Source organism: Oncorhynchus nerka, linkage group LG26, assembly GCF_034236695.1.
Source record: "Oncorhynchus nerka isolate Pitt River linkage group LG26, Oner_Uvic_2.0, whole genome shotgun sequence".
In the NCBI taxonomy this organism is placed as follows: domain Eukaryota; kingdom Metazoa; phylum Chordata; class Actinopteri; order Salmoniformes; family Salmonidae; genus Oncorhynchus; species Oncorhynchus nerka.
In genome coordinates this window covers 53968865-53988025 of record NC_088421.1, presented here as the reverse complement: position 1 = coordinate 53988025, position 19161 = coordinate 53968865, and the positions used below count along the sequence as shown (strand labels likewise).

General features: G+C 43.8%; 1 long non-coding RNA gene across 1 annotated transcript in view; it reads right to left on the bottom strand.

Moving 5' to 3' along the window:
• The window catches only part of LOC135564837 (uncharacterized), a 349184-nt gene that overhangs the window by 701 nt on the left and 329322 nt on the right, over positions 1–19161 (bottom strand). The gene's annotated exons all lie outside the window — the stretch shown is intronic.

Below are 19161 nucleotides of genomic sequence, written 5' to 3'. Positions count from 1 at the left end.
GTGACCCACCTTCTCCTCTCCAGAATGAAGGATATTATCTTGTGACTCACCTTCTCTCCAGAATGAAGGATATTATCTCTAAGTGACCTACCTTCTCTCTCCTCTCCAGAATGAAGGATATTTATCTCTAGTGACCCACCTTCTCCTCTCCTCTCCAGAATGAAGGGTATTTATCTCCTAAGTGACCCACCTTCTCCTCTCAGAATGAAGGTATTTATCTCTAGTGACCCACCTTTTCCTCTCCTCTCCAGAATGAAGGTATTTTATCTCTAGTGACCCACCTTGTCCTCTCCAGAATGAAGGGTATTTATCTCTCGTGACCCACCTTCTCCTCTCCTCCCCTGAATGAAGGGATATTTATCTCTAGTGACCCACCTTGTGCTCTCCAGAATGAAGGGGGTATTTATCTCTAGTGACCCACTTCTCCTCTCTAGAATGAAGGGTATTTATCTCTGACCACCTTCTCCTCTCGAGAATGAAGGTATTTATCTCTCGTAACCCACCTTCTCCTCTCCTCTCCAGAATGAAGGGTATTTACCTCTTGTGACTCACCTTCTCCTCTCCAGAATGAAGGATATTTATCTCTAGTGACCTACCTTCTCCTCTCCTCTCCAGAATGAAGGATATTTATCTCTAGTGACCCACCTTCTCCTCTCCAGAATGAAGGGTATTTATCTCTAGTGACCCACCTTCTCCTCTCCAGAATGAAGGGTATTTATCTCTAGTGACCCACCTTCTCCTCTCCAGAATGATGGGTATTTATCTCTAGTGACCCACCTTCTCCTCTCTAGAATGAAGGGTATTTATCTCTAGTGACCCACCTTCTCTCTCTCTAGTGACCCACCTTGTCTCAGAATGAAGGGTATTTATCTCCTAGTGACCCACCTTATCCTCTCAGAATGAAGGGTATTTATCTCTAGTGACTCACCTTCTCCTCTCCAGAATGAAGGGTATTTATCTCTAGTGACTCACCTTCTCCTCTCCCTGAATGAAGGGTATTTATCTCTAGTGACCCACCTTCTCCTCTCAGAATGATGGTGTTATCTCCTAGTGACTCCTCTCCAGAATGAAGGGTATTTATCTCTAGTGACCCACCTTCTCCTCTCACTCTCCAGAACGATGGGTATTTATCTCTAGTGACCCACCTTCTCCTCTCCAGAATGAAGGGTATTTATCTCTAGTGACCCACCTTCTCCTCTCCTCTCAGAATGAAGGGTATTTATCTCTAGTGACCCACCTTCTCCTCTCCAGAATGAAGGGTATTTATCTCTAGTGACCCACCTTTTCCTCTCCTCTCTCAGAATGAAGGGTATTTATCTCTCGTGACCCACCTTGTCCTCTCCAGAATGAAGGGTATTTATCTCTAGTGACCCACCTTTTCCTCTCCTCCCCTGAATGAAGGATATTTATCTCTAGTGACCCACCTTGTCCTCTCCAGAATGAAGGGTATTTATCTCTAGACCCACCTTCTCCTCTCTCCCCAGAATGAAGGGTATTTATCTCTAGTGACCCACCTTCTCCTCTCCAGAATGAAGGGTATTTATCTCTCGTGACCCACCTTCTCCTCTCCTCCCTGAGAATGAAGGAATGTATTTATCTCTAGTGACCCACCTTCCTCTCCCTCCAGAATGAAGGGTATTTATCTCTAGTGACCCACCTTCTCCTCTCCAGAATGAAGGGTATTTATCTCTAGTGACCCACCTTCTCCTCTCCAGAATGAAGGGTATTTATCTCTAGTGACCCACCTTCTCCTCCTCCCCTGAATGAAGGGTATTTATCTCTAGTGACCCACCTTCTCCTCTCCAGAATGAAGGGTATTTATCTCTAGTGACCCACCTTCTCCTCTCCAGAATGAAGGGTATTTATCTCTAGTGACCCACCTTCTCCTCTCTCCAGAATGAAGGGTATTTATCTCTAGTGACCCACCTTCTCCTCTCCAGAATGAAGGGTATTTATCTCTAGTGACCCACCTTCTCCTCTCCAGAATGAAGGGTATTTATCTCTAGTGACCCACCTTCTCTCTCTCCAGAATGAAGGGTATTTATCTCTAGTGACCCACCTTCTCCTCTCCTCTCAGAATGAATATTTATCTCCTAGAACCTTCTCCTCTCAGAATGAAGGGTATTTATCTCTAGTGACCCACCTTCTCCTCTCCAGAATGAAGGGTATTTATCTCTCGTGACCCACCTTCTCCTCTCCAGAATGAAGGGTATTTATCTCTAGTGACCCACCTTCCTCTCCAGAATGAAGGGTATTTATCTCTAGTGACCACCTTGTCCTCTCCAGAATGAAGGGTATTTATCTCTCGTGACCCACCTTCTCCTCTCCTCCCTGAATGAAGGATATTTATCTCTAGTGACCCACCTTCTCCTCCTCCAGAATGAAGGGTATTTATCTCTAGTGACCCACCTTCTCCTCTCCAGAATGAAGGGTATTTATCTCTAGTGACCCACCTTCTCCTCTCCTCTCCAGAATGAAGGGTATTTATCTCTCGTGACCCACCTTCTCCTCCAGAATGAAGGGGTATTTATCTCTAGTGACCCACCTTTTCTCTCTCTCCAGAATGAAGGGTATTTATCTCCCCACCTTGTCCTCTCCAGAATGAAGGATATTTATCTCTAGTGACCCACCTTCTCCCTCCCCTCCAGAATTGTCCTCTCAAATGGGTATTTATCTCTAGTGACCCACCTTCTCCTCTCCAGAATGAAGGGTATTTATCTCTAGTGACCCACCTTCTCCTCTCCTCTCTCAGAATGAAGGGTATTTATCTATAGTGACCCACCTTCTCCTCTCCCAGAATGAAGGGTATTTATCTCTAGTGACCACCTTCTCCTCTCCAGAATGAAGGGTATTTATCTCTAGTGACTCCACCTTCTCCTCTCCAGAATGAAGGGTATTTATCTCTAGTGACCCACCTTCTCCTCTCAGAATGAAGGGTATTTATCTCTAGTGACCCACCTTCTCCTCTCCAGAATGAAGGGTATTTATCTCTAGTGACCCACCTTCTCCTCTCCAGAATGAAGGGTATTTATCTCTAGTGACCCACCTTCTCCTCTCCAGAATGAAGGGTATTTATCTCTAGTGACCCACCTTCTCCTCTCCAGAATGAAGGGTATTTATCTCTAGTGACCCACCTTCTCCTCTCCAGAATGAAGGGTATTTATCTCTAGTGACCCACCTTCTCCTCTCCAGAATGAAGGGTATTTATCTCTAGTGACCCACCTTCTCCTCTCCAGAATGAAGGGTATTTATCTCTAGTGACCCACCTTCTCCTCTCCTCCAGAATGAAGGGTATTTATCTCTAGTGACCACCTTCTCCTCTCCAGAATGAAGGGTATTTATCTCTACCCACCTTCTCCTCTCCTCTCCTAGAACCTTCTCCTCTCCTCTCAGAATGAAGGTATTTATCTCTCGTGACCCACCTTCTCCTCTCCAGAATGAAGGGTATTTATCTCTAGTGACCCACCTTTTCCTCTCCTCTCCAGAATGAAGGGTATTTATCTCTAGTGACCCACCTTGTCCTCTCCAGAATGAAGGGTATTTATCTCTAGTGACCCACCTTCTCCTCTCCTCCCTGAATGAAGGATATTTATCTCTAGTGACCCACCTTCTCCTCTCCAGAATGAAGGGTATTTATCTCTAGTGACCCACCTTCTCCTCTCTCCAGAATGAAGGGTATTTATCTCTAGTGACCCACCTTCTCCTCTCCAGAATGAAGGGTATTTATCTCTAGTGACCCACCTTCTCCTCTCCAGAATGAAGGTATTTATCTCTAGTGACCCACCTTCTCCTCTCCAGAATGAAGGGTATTTATCTCTAGTGACCCACCTTCTCCTCTCCAGAATGAAGGGTATTTATCTCTAGTGACCCACCTTCTCCTCTCCAGAATGAAGGGTATTTATCTCTAGTGACCCACCTTCTCCTCTCCAGAATGAAGGGTATTTATCTCTAGTGACCCACCTTCTCCTCTCCAGAATGAAGGGTATTTATCTCTAGTGACCCACCTTCTCCTCTCCAGAATGAAGGGTATTTATCTCTAGTGACCCACCTTCTCCTCTCCAGAATGAAGGGTATTTATCTCTAGTGACCCACCTTCTCCTCTCCAGAATGAAGGGTATTTATCTCTAGTGACCCACCTTCTCCTCTCCAGAATGAAGAGGTATTTGTCTCTGAATGATGGGACCCACCTTCTCCTCTCCAGAATTTATTTATCTCTACCCACCTTCTCCTCTCCTCTCCAGAATGAAGGGTATTTATCTCTAGTGACCCACCTTCTCCTCTCCAGAATGAAGGGTATTTATCTCTAGTGACCCACCTTCTCCTCTCCAGAATGAAGGGTATTTATCTCTAGTGACCCACCTTCTCCTCTCCAGAATGAAGGGTATTTATCTCTAGTGACCCACCTTCTCCTCTCCAGAATGAAGGGTATTTATCTCTAGTGACCCACCTTCTCCTCTCCAGAATGATGGGTATTTATCTCTAGTGACCCACCTTCTCCTCTCCAGAATGAAGGGTATTTATCTCTCCCACCTTCTCCTCTCCTCTCCAGAATGAAGGGTATTTATCTCTAGTGACCCACCTTCCCTCTCCAGAATGAAGGGTATTTATCTCTAGTGACCCACCTTCTCCTCTCCAGAATGAAGGGTATTTATCTCTCATGACCCACCTTCTCCTCTCCAGAATGAAGGGTATTTATCTCTAGTGACCCACCTTTTCCTCTCCTCTCCAGAATGAAGGGTATTTATCTCTAGTGACCCACCTTGTCCTCTCCAGAATGAAGGGTATTTATCTCTGACCCACCTTCTCCTCTCCTCCCCTGAATGAAGGATATTTATCTCCCCACCTTCTCCTCTCCAGAATGAAGGGTATTTATCTCTAGTGACCCACCTTCTCCTCCTCTCCTCTCCAGAATGAAGGGTATTTATCTCTAGTGACCCACAGAATGGAGAATTATTTATCTTGTCCTCTCCAGAATGAAGGGTATTTATCTCTCGTGACCCACCTTCTCCTCTCCTCTCCCTGAATGAAGGATATTTATCTCTAGTGACCCACCTTTCCTCTCCAGAATGAAGGGTATTTATCTCTAGTGACCCACCTTCTCCTCTCCAGAATGAAGGGTATTTATCTCTAGTGACCCACCTTCTCCTCTCCAGAATGAAGGGTATTTATCTCTCGTGACCCACCTTCTCCTCTCTCTCCAGAATGAAGGGTATTTATCTCTAGTGACCCACCTTCTCCTCTCCAGAATGAAGGGTATTTATCTCTAGTGACCCACCTTCTCCTCCTCTCAGAATGAAGGGTATTTATCTCTAGTGACCCACCTTCTCCTCTCCAGAATGAAGGGTATTTATCTCTAGTGACCCACCTTCTCCTCTCCAGAATGAAGGGTATTTATCTCTAGTGACCCACCTTCTCCTCTCCAGAATGATGGGTATTTATCTCTAGTGACCCACCTTCTCCTCTCTAGAATGAAGGGTATTTATCTCTAGTGACCCACCTTCTCCTCTCCTCTCCAGAATGAAGGGTATTTATCTCTAGTGACCCACCTTGTCCTCTCCAGAATGAAGGGTATTTATCTCTAGTGACCCACCTTATCCTCTCCAGAATGAAGGGTATTTATCTCTAGTGACTCACCTTCTCCTCTCCTCCCCTGAATGAAGGGTATTTATCTCTAGTGACCCACCTTCTCCTCTCCAGAATGAAGGGTATTTATCTCTAGTGACCCACCTTCTCCTCTCCAGAATGAAGGGTATTTATCTCTAGTAACCCACCTTCTCCTCTCCTCTCCAGAATGAAGGGTATTTATCTCTTGTGACCCACCTTCTCCTCTCCAGAATGAAGGGTATTTATCTCTAGTGACCCACCTTCTCCTCTCCAGAATGAAGGGTATTTATCTCTAGTGACCCACCTTCTCCTCTCCTCTCCAGAATGAAGGGTATTTATCTCTAGTGACCCACCTTCTCCTCTCCAGAATGAAGGGTATTTATCTCTAGTGACCCACCTTTTCCTCTCCTCTCCAGAATGAAGGGTATTTATCTCTAGTGACCCACCTTGTCCTCTCCAGAATGAAGGGTATTTATCTCTCGTGACCCACCTTCTCCTCTCCTCCCCTGAATGAAGGATATTTATCTCTAGTGACCCACCTTGTCCTCTCCAGAATGAAGGGTATTTATCTCTAGTGACCCACCTTCTCCTCTCTAGAATGAAGGGTATTTATCTCTAGTGACCCACCTTCTCCTCTCGAGAATGAAGGGTATTTATCTCTCGTAACCCACCTTCTCCTCTCCTCTCCAGAATGAAGGGTATTTACCTCTTGTGACTCACCTTCTCCTCTCCAGAATGAAGGATATTTATCTCTAGTGACCTACCTTCTCCTCTCCTCTCCAGAATGAAGGGTATTTATCTCTAGTGACCCACCTTCTCCTCTCCAGAATGAAGGGTATTTATCTCTAGTGACCCACCTTCTCCTCTCCTCTCCAGAATGAAGGGTATTTATCTCTAGTGACCCACCTTGTCCTCTCCAGAATGAAGGGTATTTATCTCTAGTGACCCACCTTATCCTCTCCAGAATGAAGGGTATTTATCTCTAGTGACTCACCTTCTCCTCTCCTCCCCTGAATGAAGGGTATTTATCTCTAGTGACCCACCTTCTCCTCTCCAGAATGAAGGGTATTTATCTCTAGTGACCCACCTTCTCCTCTCCAGAATGATGGGTATTTATCTCTAGTGACCCACCTTCTCCTCTCCAGAATGAAGGGTATTTATCTCTAGTGACCCACCTTCTCCTCTCCAGAATGAAGGGTATTTATCTCTAGTGACCCACCTTCTCCTCTCCAGAATGAAGGGTATTTATCTCTAGTGACCCACCTTCTCCTCTCCTCTCCAGAATGAAGGGTATTTATCTCTCGTGACCCACCTTCTCCTCTCCAGAATGAAGGGTATTTATCTCTAGTGACCCACCTTTTCCTCTCCTCTCCAGAATGAAGGGTATTTATCTCTAGTGACCCACCTTGTCCTCTCCAGAATGAAGGGTATTTATCTCTCGTGACCCACCTTCTCCTCTCCTCCCCTGAATGAAGGATATTTATCTCTAGTGACCCACCTTCTCCTCTCCAGAATGAAGGGTATTTATCTCTAGTGACCCACCTTTTCCTCTCCTCTCCAGAATGAAGGGTATTTATCTCTAGTGACCCACCTTGTCCTCTCCAGAATGAAGGGTATTTATCTCTCGTGACCCACCTTCTCCTCTCCTCCCCTGAATGAAGGATATTTATCTCTAGTGACCCACCTTGTCCTCTCCAGAATGAAGGGTATTTATCTCTAGTGACCCACCTTCTCCTCTCTAGAATGAAGGGTATTTATCTCTAGTGACCCACCTTCTCCTCTCGAGAATGAAGGGTATTTATCTCTAGTGACCCACCTTCTCCTCTCCAGAATGAAGGGTATTTATCTCTAGTGACCCACCTTCTCCTCTCCAGAATGAAGGGTATTTATCTCTAGTGACCTACCTTCTCCTCTCCTCTCCAGAATGAAGGATATTTATCTCTAGTGACCCACCTTCTCCTCTCCAGAATGAAGGGTATTTATCTCTAGTGACCCACCTTCTCCTCTCCAGAATGAAGGGTATTTATCTCTAGTGACCCACCTTCTCCTCTCCAGAATGATGGGTATTTATCTCTAGTGACCCACCTTCTCCTCTCCAGAATGAAGGGTATTTATCTCTAGTGACCCACCTTCTCCTCTCCTCTCCAGAATGAAGGGTATTTATCTCTAGTGACCCACCTTGTCCTCTCCAGAATGAAGGGTATTTATCTCTAGTGACCCACCTTATCCTCTCCAGAATGAAGGGTATTTATCTCTAGTGACTCACCTTCTCCTCTCCTCCCCTGAATGAAGGGTATTTATCTCTAGTGACCCACCTTCTCCTTCCAGAATGAAGGGTATTTATCTCTAGTGACCCACCTTCTCCTCTCCAGAATGATGGGTATTTATCTCTAGTGACCCACCTTCTCCTCTCCAGAATGAAGGGTATTTATCTCTAGTGACCCACCTTCTCCTCTCCTCTCCAGAATGAAGGGTATTTATCTCTAGTGACCCACCTTCTCCTCTCCAGAATGAAGGGTATTTATCTCTAGTGACCCACCTTCTCCTCTCCTCTCCAGAATGAAGGGTATTTATCTCTCGTGACCCACCTTCTCCTCTCCAGAATGAAGGGTATTTATCTCTAGTGACCCACCTTTTCCTCTCCTCTCCAGAATGAAGGGTATTTATCTCTAGTGACCCACCTTGTCCTCTCCAGAATGAAGGGTATTTATCTCTCGTGACCCACCTTCTCCTCTCCTCCCCTGAATGAAGGATATTTATCTCTAGTGACCCACCTTGTCCTCTCCAGAATGAAGGGTATTTATCTCTAGTGACCCACCTTCTCCTCTCCAGAATGAAGGGTATTTATCTCTAGTGACCCACCTTCTCCTCTCCTCTCCAGAATGAAGGGTATTTATCTCTAGTGACCCACCTTCTCCTCTCCAGAATGAAGGGTATTTATCTCTAGTGACCCACCTTCTCCTCTCCAGAATGAAGGGTATTTATCTCTAGTGACCCACCTTCTCCTCTCCAGAATGAAGGGTATTTATCTCTAGTGACCCACCTTCTCCTCTCCAGAATGAAGGGTATTTATCCCTAGTGACCCACCTTCTCCTCTCCAGAATGAAGGGTATTTATCTCTAGTGACCCACCTTCTCCTCTCCAGAATGAAGGGTATTTATCTCTAGTGACCCACCTTCTCCTCTCCAGAATGAAGGGTATTTATCTTTCGTGACCCACCTTCTCCTCTCCAGAATGAAGGGTATTTATCTATAGTGACCCACCTTCTCCTCTCCAGAATGAAGGGTATTTATCTCTAGTGACCCACCTTCTCCTCTCCTCTCCAGAATGAAGGGTATTTATCTCTAGTGACCCACCTTCTCCTCTCGAGAATGAAGGGTATTTATCTCTAGTGACCCACCTTCTCCTCTCCAGAATGAAGGGTATTTATCTCTAGTGACCCACCTTCTCCTCTCCAGAATGATGGGTATTTATCTCTAGTGACCCACCTTCTCCTCTCCAGAATGAAGGGTATTTATCTCTAGTGACCCACCTTCTCCTCTCCTCTCCAGAATGAAGGGTATTTATCTCTCGTGACCCACCTTCTCCTCTTCAGAATGAAGGGTATTTATCTCTAGTGACCCACCTTTTCCTCTCCTCTCCAGAATGAAGGGTATTTATCTCTAGTGACCCACCTTGTCCTCTCCAGAATGAAGGGTATTTATCTCTCGTGACCCACCTTCTCCTCTCCTCCCCTGAATGAAGGATATTTATCTCTAGTGACCCACCTTGTCCTCTCCAGAATGAAGGGTATTTATCTCTAGTGACCCACCTTCTCCTCTCCAGAATGAAGGGTATTTATCTCTAGTGACCCACCTTCTCCTCTCCTCTCCAGAATGAAGGGTATTTATCTCTCGTGACCCACCTTCTCCTCTCCCCCGAATGAAGGGTATTTATCTCTAGTGACCCACCTTCTCCTCTCCCCCGAATGAAGGGTATTTATCTCTAGTGACCCACCTTCTCCTCTCCAGAATGAAGGGTATTTATCTCTAGTGACCCACCTTCTCCTCTCCAGAATGAAGGGTATTTATCTCTAGTGACCCACCTTCTCCTCTCCAGAATGAAGGGTATTTATCTCTAGTGACCCACCTTCTCCTCTCCTCTCCAGAATGAAGGGTATTTATCTCTAGTGACCCACCTTCTCCTCTCCAGAATGAAGGGTATTTATCTCTAGTGACCCACCTTCTCCTCTCCAGAATGAAGGGTATTTATCTCTAGTGACCCACCTTCTCCTCTCCAGAATGAAGGGTATTTATCTTTCGTGACCCACCTTCTCCTCTCCAGAATGAAGGGTATTTATCTATAGTGACCCACCTTCTCCTCTCCAGAATGAAGGGTATTTATCTCTAGTGACCCACCTTCTCCTCTCCAGAATGAAGGGTATTTATCTCTAGTGACCCACCTTCTCCTCTCCAGAATGAAGGGTATTTATCTCTAGTGACCCACCTTCTCCTCTCCAGAATGAAGGGTATTTATCTCTAGTGACCCACCTTCTCCTCTCCAGAATGAAGGGTATTTATCTCTAGTGACCCACCTTCTCCTCTCCAGAATGAAGGGTATTTATCTCTAGTGACCCACCTTCTCCTCTCCAGAATGAAGGGTATTTATCTCTAGTGACCCACCTTCTCCTCTCCAGAATGAAGGGTATTTATCTTTCGTGACCCACCTTCTCCTCTCCAGAATGAAGGGTATTTATCTATAGTGACCCACCTTCTCCTCTCCAGAATGAAGGGTATTTATCTCTAGTGACCCACCTTCTCCTCTCCAGAATGAAGGGTATTTATCTCTAGTGACCCACCTTCTCCTCTCCAGAATGAAGGGTATTTATCTCTAGTGACCCACCTTCTCCTCTCCAGAATGAAGGGTATTTATCTCTAGTGACCCACCTTCTCCTCTCCAGAATGAAGGGTATTTATCTATAGTGACCCACCTTCTCCTCTCCAGAATGAAGGGTATTTATCTCTAGTGACCCACCTTCTCCTCTCCAGAATGAAGGGTATTTATCTCTTGTGACCCACCTTCTCCTCTCCAGAATGATGGGTATTTATCTCTAGTGACCCACCTTCTCCTCTCCAGAATGAAGGGTATTTATCTCTAGTGACCCACCTTCTCCTCTCGAGAATGAAGGGTATTTATCTCTAGTGACCCACCTTCTCCTCTCCAGAATGAAGGGTATTTATCTCTAGTGACTCACCTTCTCCTCTCCATTACATTTACATTTAAGTCATTTAGCAGACGCTCTTATCCAGAGCGACTTACAAATTGGTGCGTTCACCTTATGACATCCAGTGGAACAGCCACTTTACAATAGTGCATCTAAATCTTTTAAGGGGGGGGTGAGAAGGATTACTTTATCCTATCCTAGGTATTCCTTAAAGAGGTGGGGTTTCAGGTGGGGTTTCAGGTGTCTCCAGAAGGTGGTGACCTACCTTCTCCTCTCCTCTCCAGAATGAAGAGGAGGTGGCCTACCTTCTCCTCTCCTCTCCAGAATGAAGGATATTTATCTCTAGTGACCCACCTTCTCCTCTCCAGAATGAAGGGTATTTATCTCTAGTGACCCACCTTGTCCTCTCCAGAATGAAGGGTATTTATCTCTAGTGACCCACCTTGTCCTCTCCAGAATGAAGGGTATTTATCTCTAGTGACTCACCTTCTCCTCTCCTCCCCTGAATGAAGGGTATTTATCTCTAGTGACCCACCTTGTCCTCTCCAGAATGAAGGGTATTTATCTCTAGTGACCCACCTTCTCCTCTCCAGAATGAAGGGTATTTATCTATAGTGACTCACCTTCTCCTCTCCTCCCCTGAATGAAGGGTATTTATCTCTAGTGACCCACCTTGTCCTCTCCAGAATGAAGGATATTTATCTCTAGTGACCCACCTTCTCCTCTCCAGAATGAAGGATATTTATCTCTGGTGACCCACCTTGTCCTCTCCTCTCCAGAATGAAGGGTATTTATCTCTAGTGACCCACCTTCTCCTCTCCAGAATGAAGGATATTTATCTCTAGTGACCCACCTTCTCCTCTCCAGAATGAAGGATATTTATCTCTAGTGACCCACCTTGTCATCTCCTCTCCAGAATGAAGGATATTTATCTCTGATGAAATTCTACCATGGATCTGTGTGTGTAGGTGGGTTTAGAGGCAGAGTTGTTTGTCAGATAGTGACGTCAGACCCTGGGTATTTTAACATGCCATGACACACACACACACACACCACCCCCGTAACAAGCCCAACCCTCTGTGTGTGACAGCTGCTGTGTGTTGGGGAATGAGGAGAGGATCGTGGGTGTATGTACGCACATTGTGTGTGTGAGCAAGTGTTGGTACAGTGTGTGTGTGTGTGTTGGTGCAGTGTGTGTGTTGGTGCAGTGTGTGTGTGTGTTGGTACAGTGTGTGTGTGTTGGTACAGTGTGTGTGTTGTTGGTACAGTGTGTGTGTTGTTGGTACAGTGTGTGTGTTGTTGGTACAGTGTGTGTGTGTTGGTACAGTGTGTGTGTGTTGGTACAGTGTGTGTGTGTTGGTACAGTGTGTGTGTTGGTACAGTGTGTGTGTTGGTGCAGTGTGTGTGTTGGTACAGTGTGTGTGTTGGTACAGTGTGTGTGTTGGTACAGTGTGTGTGTTGGTACAGTGTGTGTGTGTGTGTTGGTACAGTGTGTGTGTGTGTGTTGGTGCAGTGTGTGTGTGTGTGTGTTGGTGCAGTGTGTGTGTGTGTGTTGGTGCAGTGTGTGTGTGTGTGTTGGTACAGTGTGTGTGTGTGTGTGTTGGTACAGTGTGTGTGTGTGTTGGTACAGTGTGTGTGTGTGTGTGTTGATACAGTGTGTGTGTTGATACAGTGTGTGTGTTGGTACAGTGTGTGTGTGTGTGTGTTGGTGCAGTGTGTGTGTGTTGGTGCAGTGTGTGTGTTGGTACAGTGTGTGTGTGTGGTCATTCTATCAGTGACAGCATAAAGCTATCTTGTTTCCCCTCTATTCATCTAAGACACACTGTGTGAGCGCTGACCAGTGGACATGGTGCCATGGTAACAGAGAGACAGCCTGTAGGCGTTCCCTACTCTTCTTCTGTGGTTTGTGTTTTATAATGGAGCTCTAGTGGTGTATATGGATGGAGCTCTAGTGGTTTACATGGATGGAGCTCTAGTGGTTTATATGGATGGAGCTCTAGTGGTTTATATGAATGGAGCTCTAGTGGTTTATATGAATGGAGCTCTAGTGGTTTATATGAATGGAGCTCTAGTGGTTTATATGAATGGAGCTCTAGTGGTTTATATGGATGGAGCTCTAGTGGTTTATATGAATGGAGCTCTAGTGGTTTATATGAATGGAGCTCTAGTGGTTTATATGAATGGAGCTCTAGTGGTTTATATGAATGGAGCTCTAGTGGTTTATATGGATGGAGCTCTAGTGGTGTATATGGATGGAGCTCTAGTGGTGTATATGGATGGAGCTCTAGTGGTGTATATGAATGGAGCTCTAGTGGTGTATATGGATGGAGCTCTAGTGGTTTATATGAATGGAGCTCTAGATGAATGGAGCTCTAGTGGTTTATATGAATGGAGCTCTAGTGGTTTATATGGATGGAGCTCTAGTGGTTTATATGAATGGAGCTCTAGTGGTTTATATGGATGGAGCTCTAGTGGTTTACATGGATGGAGCTCTAGTGGTTTATATGGATGGAGCTCTAGATGAATGGAGCTCTAGTGGTTTATATGAATGGAGCTCTAGTGGTTTATATGGATGGAGCTCTAGTGGTTTATATGAATGGAGCTCTAGTGGTTTATATGGATGGAGCTCTAGTGGTTTATATGAATGGAGCTCTAGTGGTTTATATGGATGGAGCTCTAGTGGTTTATATGAATGGAGCTCTAGTGGTGTATATGAATGGAGCTCTAGTGGTTTATATGAATGGAGCTCTAGTGGTTTATATGAATGGAGCTCTAGTGGTTTATATGGATGGAGCTCTAGTGGTTTATATGAATGGAGCTCTAGTGGTTTATATGAATGGAGCTCTAGTGGTTTATATGGATGGAGCTCTAGTGGTTTATATGGATGGAGCTCTAGTGGTTTATATGGATGGAGCTCTAGTGGTTTATATGAATGGAGCTCTAGTGGTTTATATGAATGGAGCTCTAGTGGTTTACATGGATGGAGCTCTAGTGGTTTATATGAATGGAGCTCTAGTGGTTTATATGAATGGAGCTCTAGTGGTTTATATGGATGGAGCTCTAGTGGTTTATATGAATGGAGCTCTAGTGGTGTATATGAATGGAGCTCTAGTGGTTTATATGGATGGAGCTCTAGATGAATGGAGCTCTAGTGGTTTATATGAATGGAGCTCTAGTGGTTTATATGGATGGAGCTCTAGTGGTTTATATGAATGGAGCTCTAGTGGTTTATATGAATGGAGCTCTAGTGGTTTACATGGATGGAGCTCTAGTGGTTTATATGAATGGAGCTCTAGTGGTTTATATGAATGGAGCTCTAGTGGTTTATATGGATGGAGCTCTAGTGGTTTATATGGATGGAGCTCTAGTGGTTTATATGAATGGAGCTCTAGTGGTTTATATGAATGGAGCTCTAGTGGTTTATATGGATGGAGCTCTAGTGGTTTATATGAATGGAGCTCTAGTGGTTTATATGAATGGAGCTCTAGTGGTTTATATGGATGGAGCTCTAGTGGTTTATATGAATGGAGCTCTAGTGGTGTATATGAATGGAGCTCTAGTGGTGTATATGAATGGAGCTCTAGTGGTTTATATGAATGGAGCTCTAGTGGTTTATATGAATGGAGCTCTAGTGGTTTATATGGATGGAGCTCTAGTGGTTTATATGGATGGAGCTCTAGTGGTTTATATGAATGGAGCTCTAGTGGTGTATATGGATGAGCTCTAGTGGTTTATATGAATGGAGCTCTAGTGGTTTATATGAATGGAGCTCTAGTGGTTTATATGGATGGAGCTCTAGTGGTTTATATGGATGGAGCTCTAGTGGTGTATATGAATGGAGCTCTAGTGGTTTATATGGATGGAGCTCTAGTGGTGTATATGGATGGAGCTCTAGTGGTTTATATGAATGGAGCTCTAGTGGTTTATATGGATGGAGCTCTAGTGGTTTATATGAATGGAGCTCTAGTGGTGTATATGAATGGAGCTCTAGTGGTTTATATGAATGGAGCTCTAGTGGTTTATATGGATGGAGCTCTAGTGGTTTATATGGATGGAGCTCTAGTGGTTTATATGGATGGAGCTCTAGTGGTTTATATGAATGGAGCTCTAGTGGTTTATATGAATGGAGCTCTAGTGGTGTATATGAATGGAGCTCTAGTGGTTTATATGAATGGAGCTCTAGTGGTTTATATGAATGGAGCTCTAGTGGTTTATATGGATGGAGCTCTAGTGGTGTATATGGATGGAGCTCTAGTGGTTTATATGAATGAGCTCTAGGGTTTATTCATGGATGGAGCTCTAGTTTTATACAGAATGGAGCTCTAGTGGTGTATATGAATGGAGCTCCAGTGGTTTATATGAATGGAGCTCTAGTGGTTTATATGGATGGAGCTCAATGGTTTATATGGATGGAGCTCTAGTGGTTTATATGGATGGAGCTCTAGTGGTTTAATGAATGGAGCTCTTGGTTTATATGAATGGAGCTCTAGTGGTGTATATGAATGGAGCTCTAGTGGTTTATATGAATGGAGCTCTAGTGGTTTATATGGATGGAGCTCTAGTGGTTTATATGAATGGGGCTCTAGTGGTTTATATGAATGGGGCTCTAGTGGTTTATATGAATGGAGCTCTAGTGGTTTATATGGATGGAGGTTACTGTCATTCATATTCACCCAGTTCAATGTAACAGTGACAGGTTTAGGTTACTGTCATTCATATTCACCCAGTTCAATGTAACAGTGACAGGTTTAGGTTACTGTCATTCACCCAGTTCAATGTAACAGTGACAGGTTTAGGATACTGTCATTCACCCAGTTCAATGTAACAGTGACAGGTTTAGGTTACTGTCATTCACCCAGTTCAATGTAACAGTGACAGGTTTAGGTTACTGTCATTCATATTCACCCAGTTCAATGTAACAGTGACAGGTTTAGGTTACTGTCATTCATATTCACCCAGCTCAATGTAACAGTGATAGGTTTAGGTTACTGTCATTCATATTCACCCAGTTCAATGTAACAGTGACAGGTTTAGGTTACTGTCATTCATATTCACCCAGTTCAATGTAACAGTGACGGGTTTAGGTTACTGTCATTCATATTCACCCAGTTCAATGTAACAGTGACAGGTTTAGGATACTGTCATTCACCCAGTTCAATGTAACAGTGACAGGTTTAGGATACTGTCATTCACCCAGTTCAATGTAACAGTGACAGGTTTAGGTTACTGTCATTCATATTCACCCAGTTCAATGTAACAGTGACAGGTTTAGGTTACTGTCATTCATATTCACCCAGCTCAATGTAACAGTGACGGGTTTAGGTTACTGTCATTCATATTCACCCAGTTCAATGTAACAGTGACAGGTTTAGGTTACTGTCATTCATATTCACCCAGTTCAATGTAACAGTGACAGGTTTAGGTTACTGTCATTCATATTCACCCAGTTCAATGTAACAGTGACAGGTTTAGGTTACTGTCATTCACCCAGTTCAATGTAACAGTGACAGGTTTAGGTTACTGTCATTCATATTCACCCAGTTCAATGTAACAGTGACAGGTTTAGGTTACTGTCATTCACCCAGTTCAATGTAACAGTGACAGGTTTAGGTTACTGTCATTCATATTCACCCAGTTCAATGTAACAGTGACAGGTTTAGGTTACTGTCATTCATATTCACCCAGCTCAATGTAACAGTGACAGGTTTAGGTTACTGTCATTCACCCAGTTCAATGTAACAGTGACAGGTTTAGGTTACTGTCATTCACCCAGCTCAATGTAACAGTGACAGGTTTAGGTTACTGTCATTCACCCAGCTCAATGTAACAGTGACAGGTTTAGGTTACTGTCATTCATATTCACCCAGTCAATTGTAACGTGACAGGTTTAGGTTACTGTCATTCACCCAGTTCAATGTAACAGTGACAGGTTTAGGTTACTGTCATTCATATTCACCCAGTTCAATGTAACATCGATAGGTTTAGGTTACTGTCATTCATATTCACCCAGTTCAATGTAACAGTGATAGGTTACTGTCATTCATATTCACCCAGTTCAATGTAACAGTGACAGGTTTAGGTTACTGTCATTCATATTCACCCAGTTCAATGTAACAGTGACAGGTTTAGGTTACTGTCATTCATATTCACCCAGTTCAATGTAACAGTGACAGGTTTAGGTTACTGTCATTCATATTCACCCAGCTCAATGTAACAGTGACAGGTTTAGGTTACTGTCATTCACCCAGCTCAATGTAACAGTGACAGGTTTAGGTTACTGTCATTCATATTCACCCAGCTCAATGTAACAGTGACAGGTTTAGGTTACTGTCATTTCACCCAGCTCAATGTAACAGTGACAGGTTTAGGTTACTGTCATTCATATTCACCCAGCTCAATGTAACAGTGACAGGTTTAGGTTACTGTCATTCATATTCACCCAGCTCAATGTAACAGTGACAGGTTTAGGTTACTGTCATTCACCCAGTTCAATGTAACAGTGACAGGTTTAGGTTACTGTCATTCATATTCACCCAGCTCAATGTAACAGTGACAGGTTTAGGTTACTGTCATTCACCCAGTTCAATGTAACAGTGACAGGTTTAGGTTACTGTCATTCATATTCACCCCAGTTCAATGTAACAGTGACAGGTTTAGGTTACTGTCATTCATATTCACCCAGTTCAATGTAACAGTGACAGGTTTAGGTTACTGTCATTCATATTCACCCAGTTCAATGTAACAGTGACAGGTTTAGGTTACTGTCATTCATATTCACCCAGTTCAATGTAACAGTGACAGGTTTAGGTTACTGTCATTCACCCAGTTCAATGTAACAGTGACAGGTTTAGGTTACTGTCATTCATATTCCCAGTTCAATGTAACAGTGACAGGTTTAGGTTACTGTCATTCATATTCACCCAGTTCAATGTAACAGTGACAGGTTTAGGTTACTGTCATTCACCCAGTTCAATGTAACAGTGACAGGTTTAGGTTACTGTCATTCATATTCACCCAGTTCAATGTAACAGTGACCGGTTTAGGTTACTGTCATTCACCCAGTTCAATGTAACAGTGACAGGTTTAGGTTACTGTCATTCATATTCACCCAGTTCAATGTAACAGTGACAGGTTTAGGTTACTGTCATTCACCCAGTTCAATGTAACAGTGACAGGTTTAGGTTACTGTCATTCACCCAGTTCAATGTAACAGTGACAGGTTTAGGTTACTGTCATTCATATTCACCAGTTCAATGTAACAGTGACAGGTTTAGGTTACTGTCATTCATATTCACCCAGTTCAATGTAACAGTGATAGGTTTAGGTTACTGTCATTCACCCAGTTCAATGTAACAGTGACAGGTTTAGGTTACTGTCATTCATATTCACCCAGTTCAATGTAACAGTGACAGGTTTAGGTTACTGTCATTCATATTCACCCAGTTCAATGTAACAGTGACAGGTTTAGGTTACTGTCATTCATATTCACCCAGTTCAATGTAACATCGATAGGTTTAGGTTACTGTCATTCACCCAGTTCAATGTAACAGTGACAGGTTTAGGTTACTGTCATTCACCCAGTTCAATGTAACAGTGACAGGTTTAGGTTACTGTCATTCATATTCACCCAGTTCAATGTAACAGTGACAGGTTTAGGTTACTGTCATTCATATTCACCCAGTTCAATGTAACATCGATAGGTTTAGGTTACTGTCATTCATATTCACCCAGTTTAATGTAACAGTGACAGGTTTAGGTTACTGTCATTCATATTCACCCAGTTCAATGTAACAGTGACAGGTTTAGGTTACTGTCATTCATATTCACCCAGTTCAATGTAACAGTGACAGGTTTAGGATACTGTCATTCATATTCACCCAGCTCAATGTAACAGTGATAGGTTTATGTGACGCTCTAATTTCCCCCTATACCCATCATGAGGTTGCTACAACCTAGCTGTCATTCATATTCAGACTCTTGCCTGCATCTAGCTGTTCTAGGGTGTGATCATTAGTCCGGACTCTTGTCTGCATCTAGCTGTTCTAGGGTGTGATCATTAGTCCAGACTCTTGTTGTTCTAGGGTGTGATCATTAGTCCAGACTCTTGTCTGCATCTAGCTGTTCTAGGGTGTGATCATTAGTCTAGACTCTTGTCTGCATCTAGCTGTTCTAGGGTGTGATCATTAGTCTAGACTCTTGCCTGCATCTAGCTGTTCTAGGGTGTGATCATTAGTCCGGACTCTTGCCTGCATCTAGCTGTTCTAGGGTGTGATCATTAGTACAGACTCTTGTCTGCATCTAGCTGTTCTAGGGTGTGATCATTAGTCCAGACTCTTGTCTGCATCTAGCTGTTC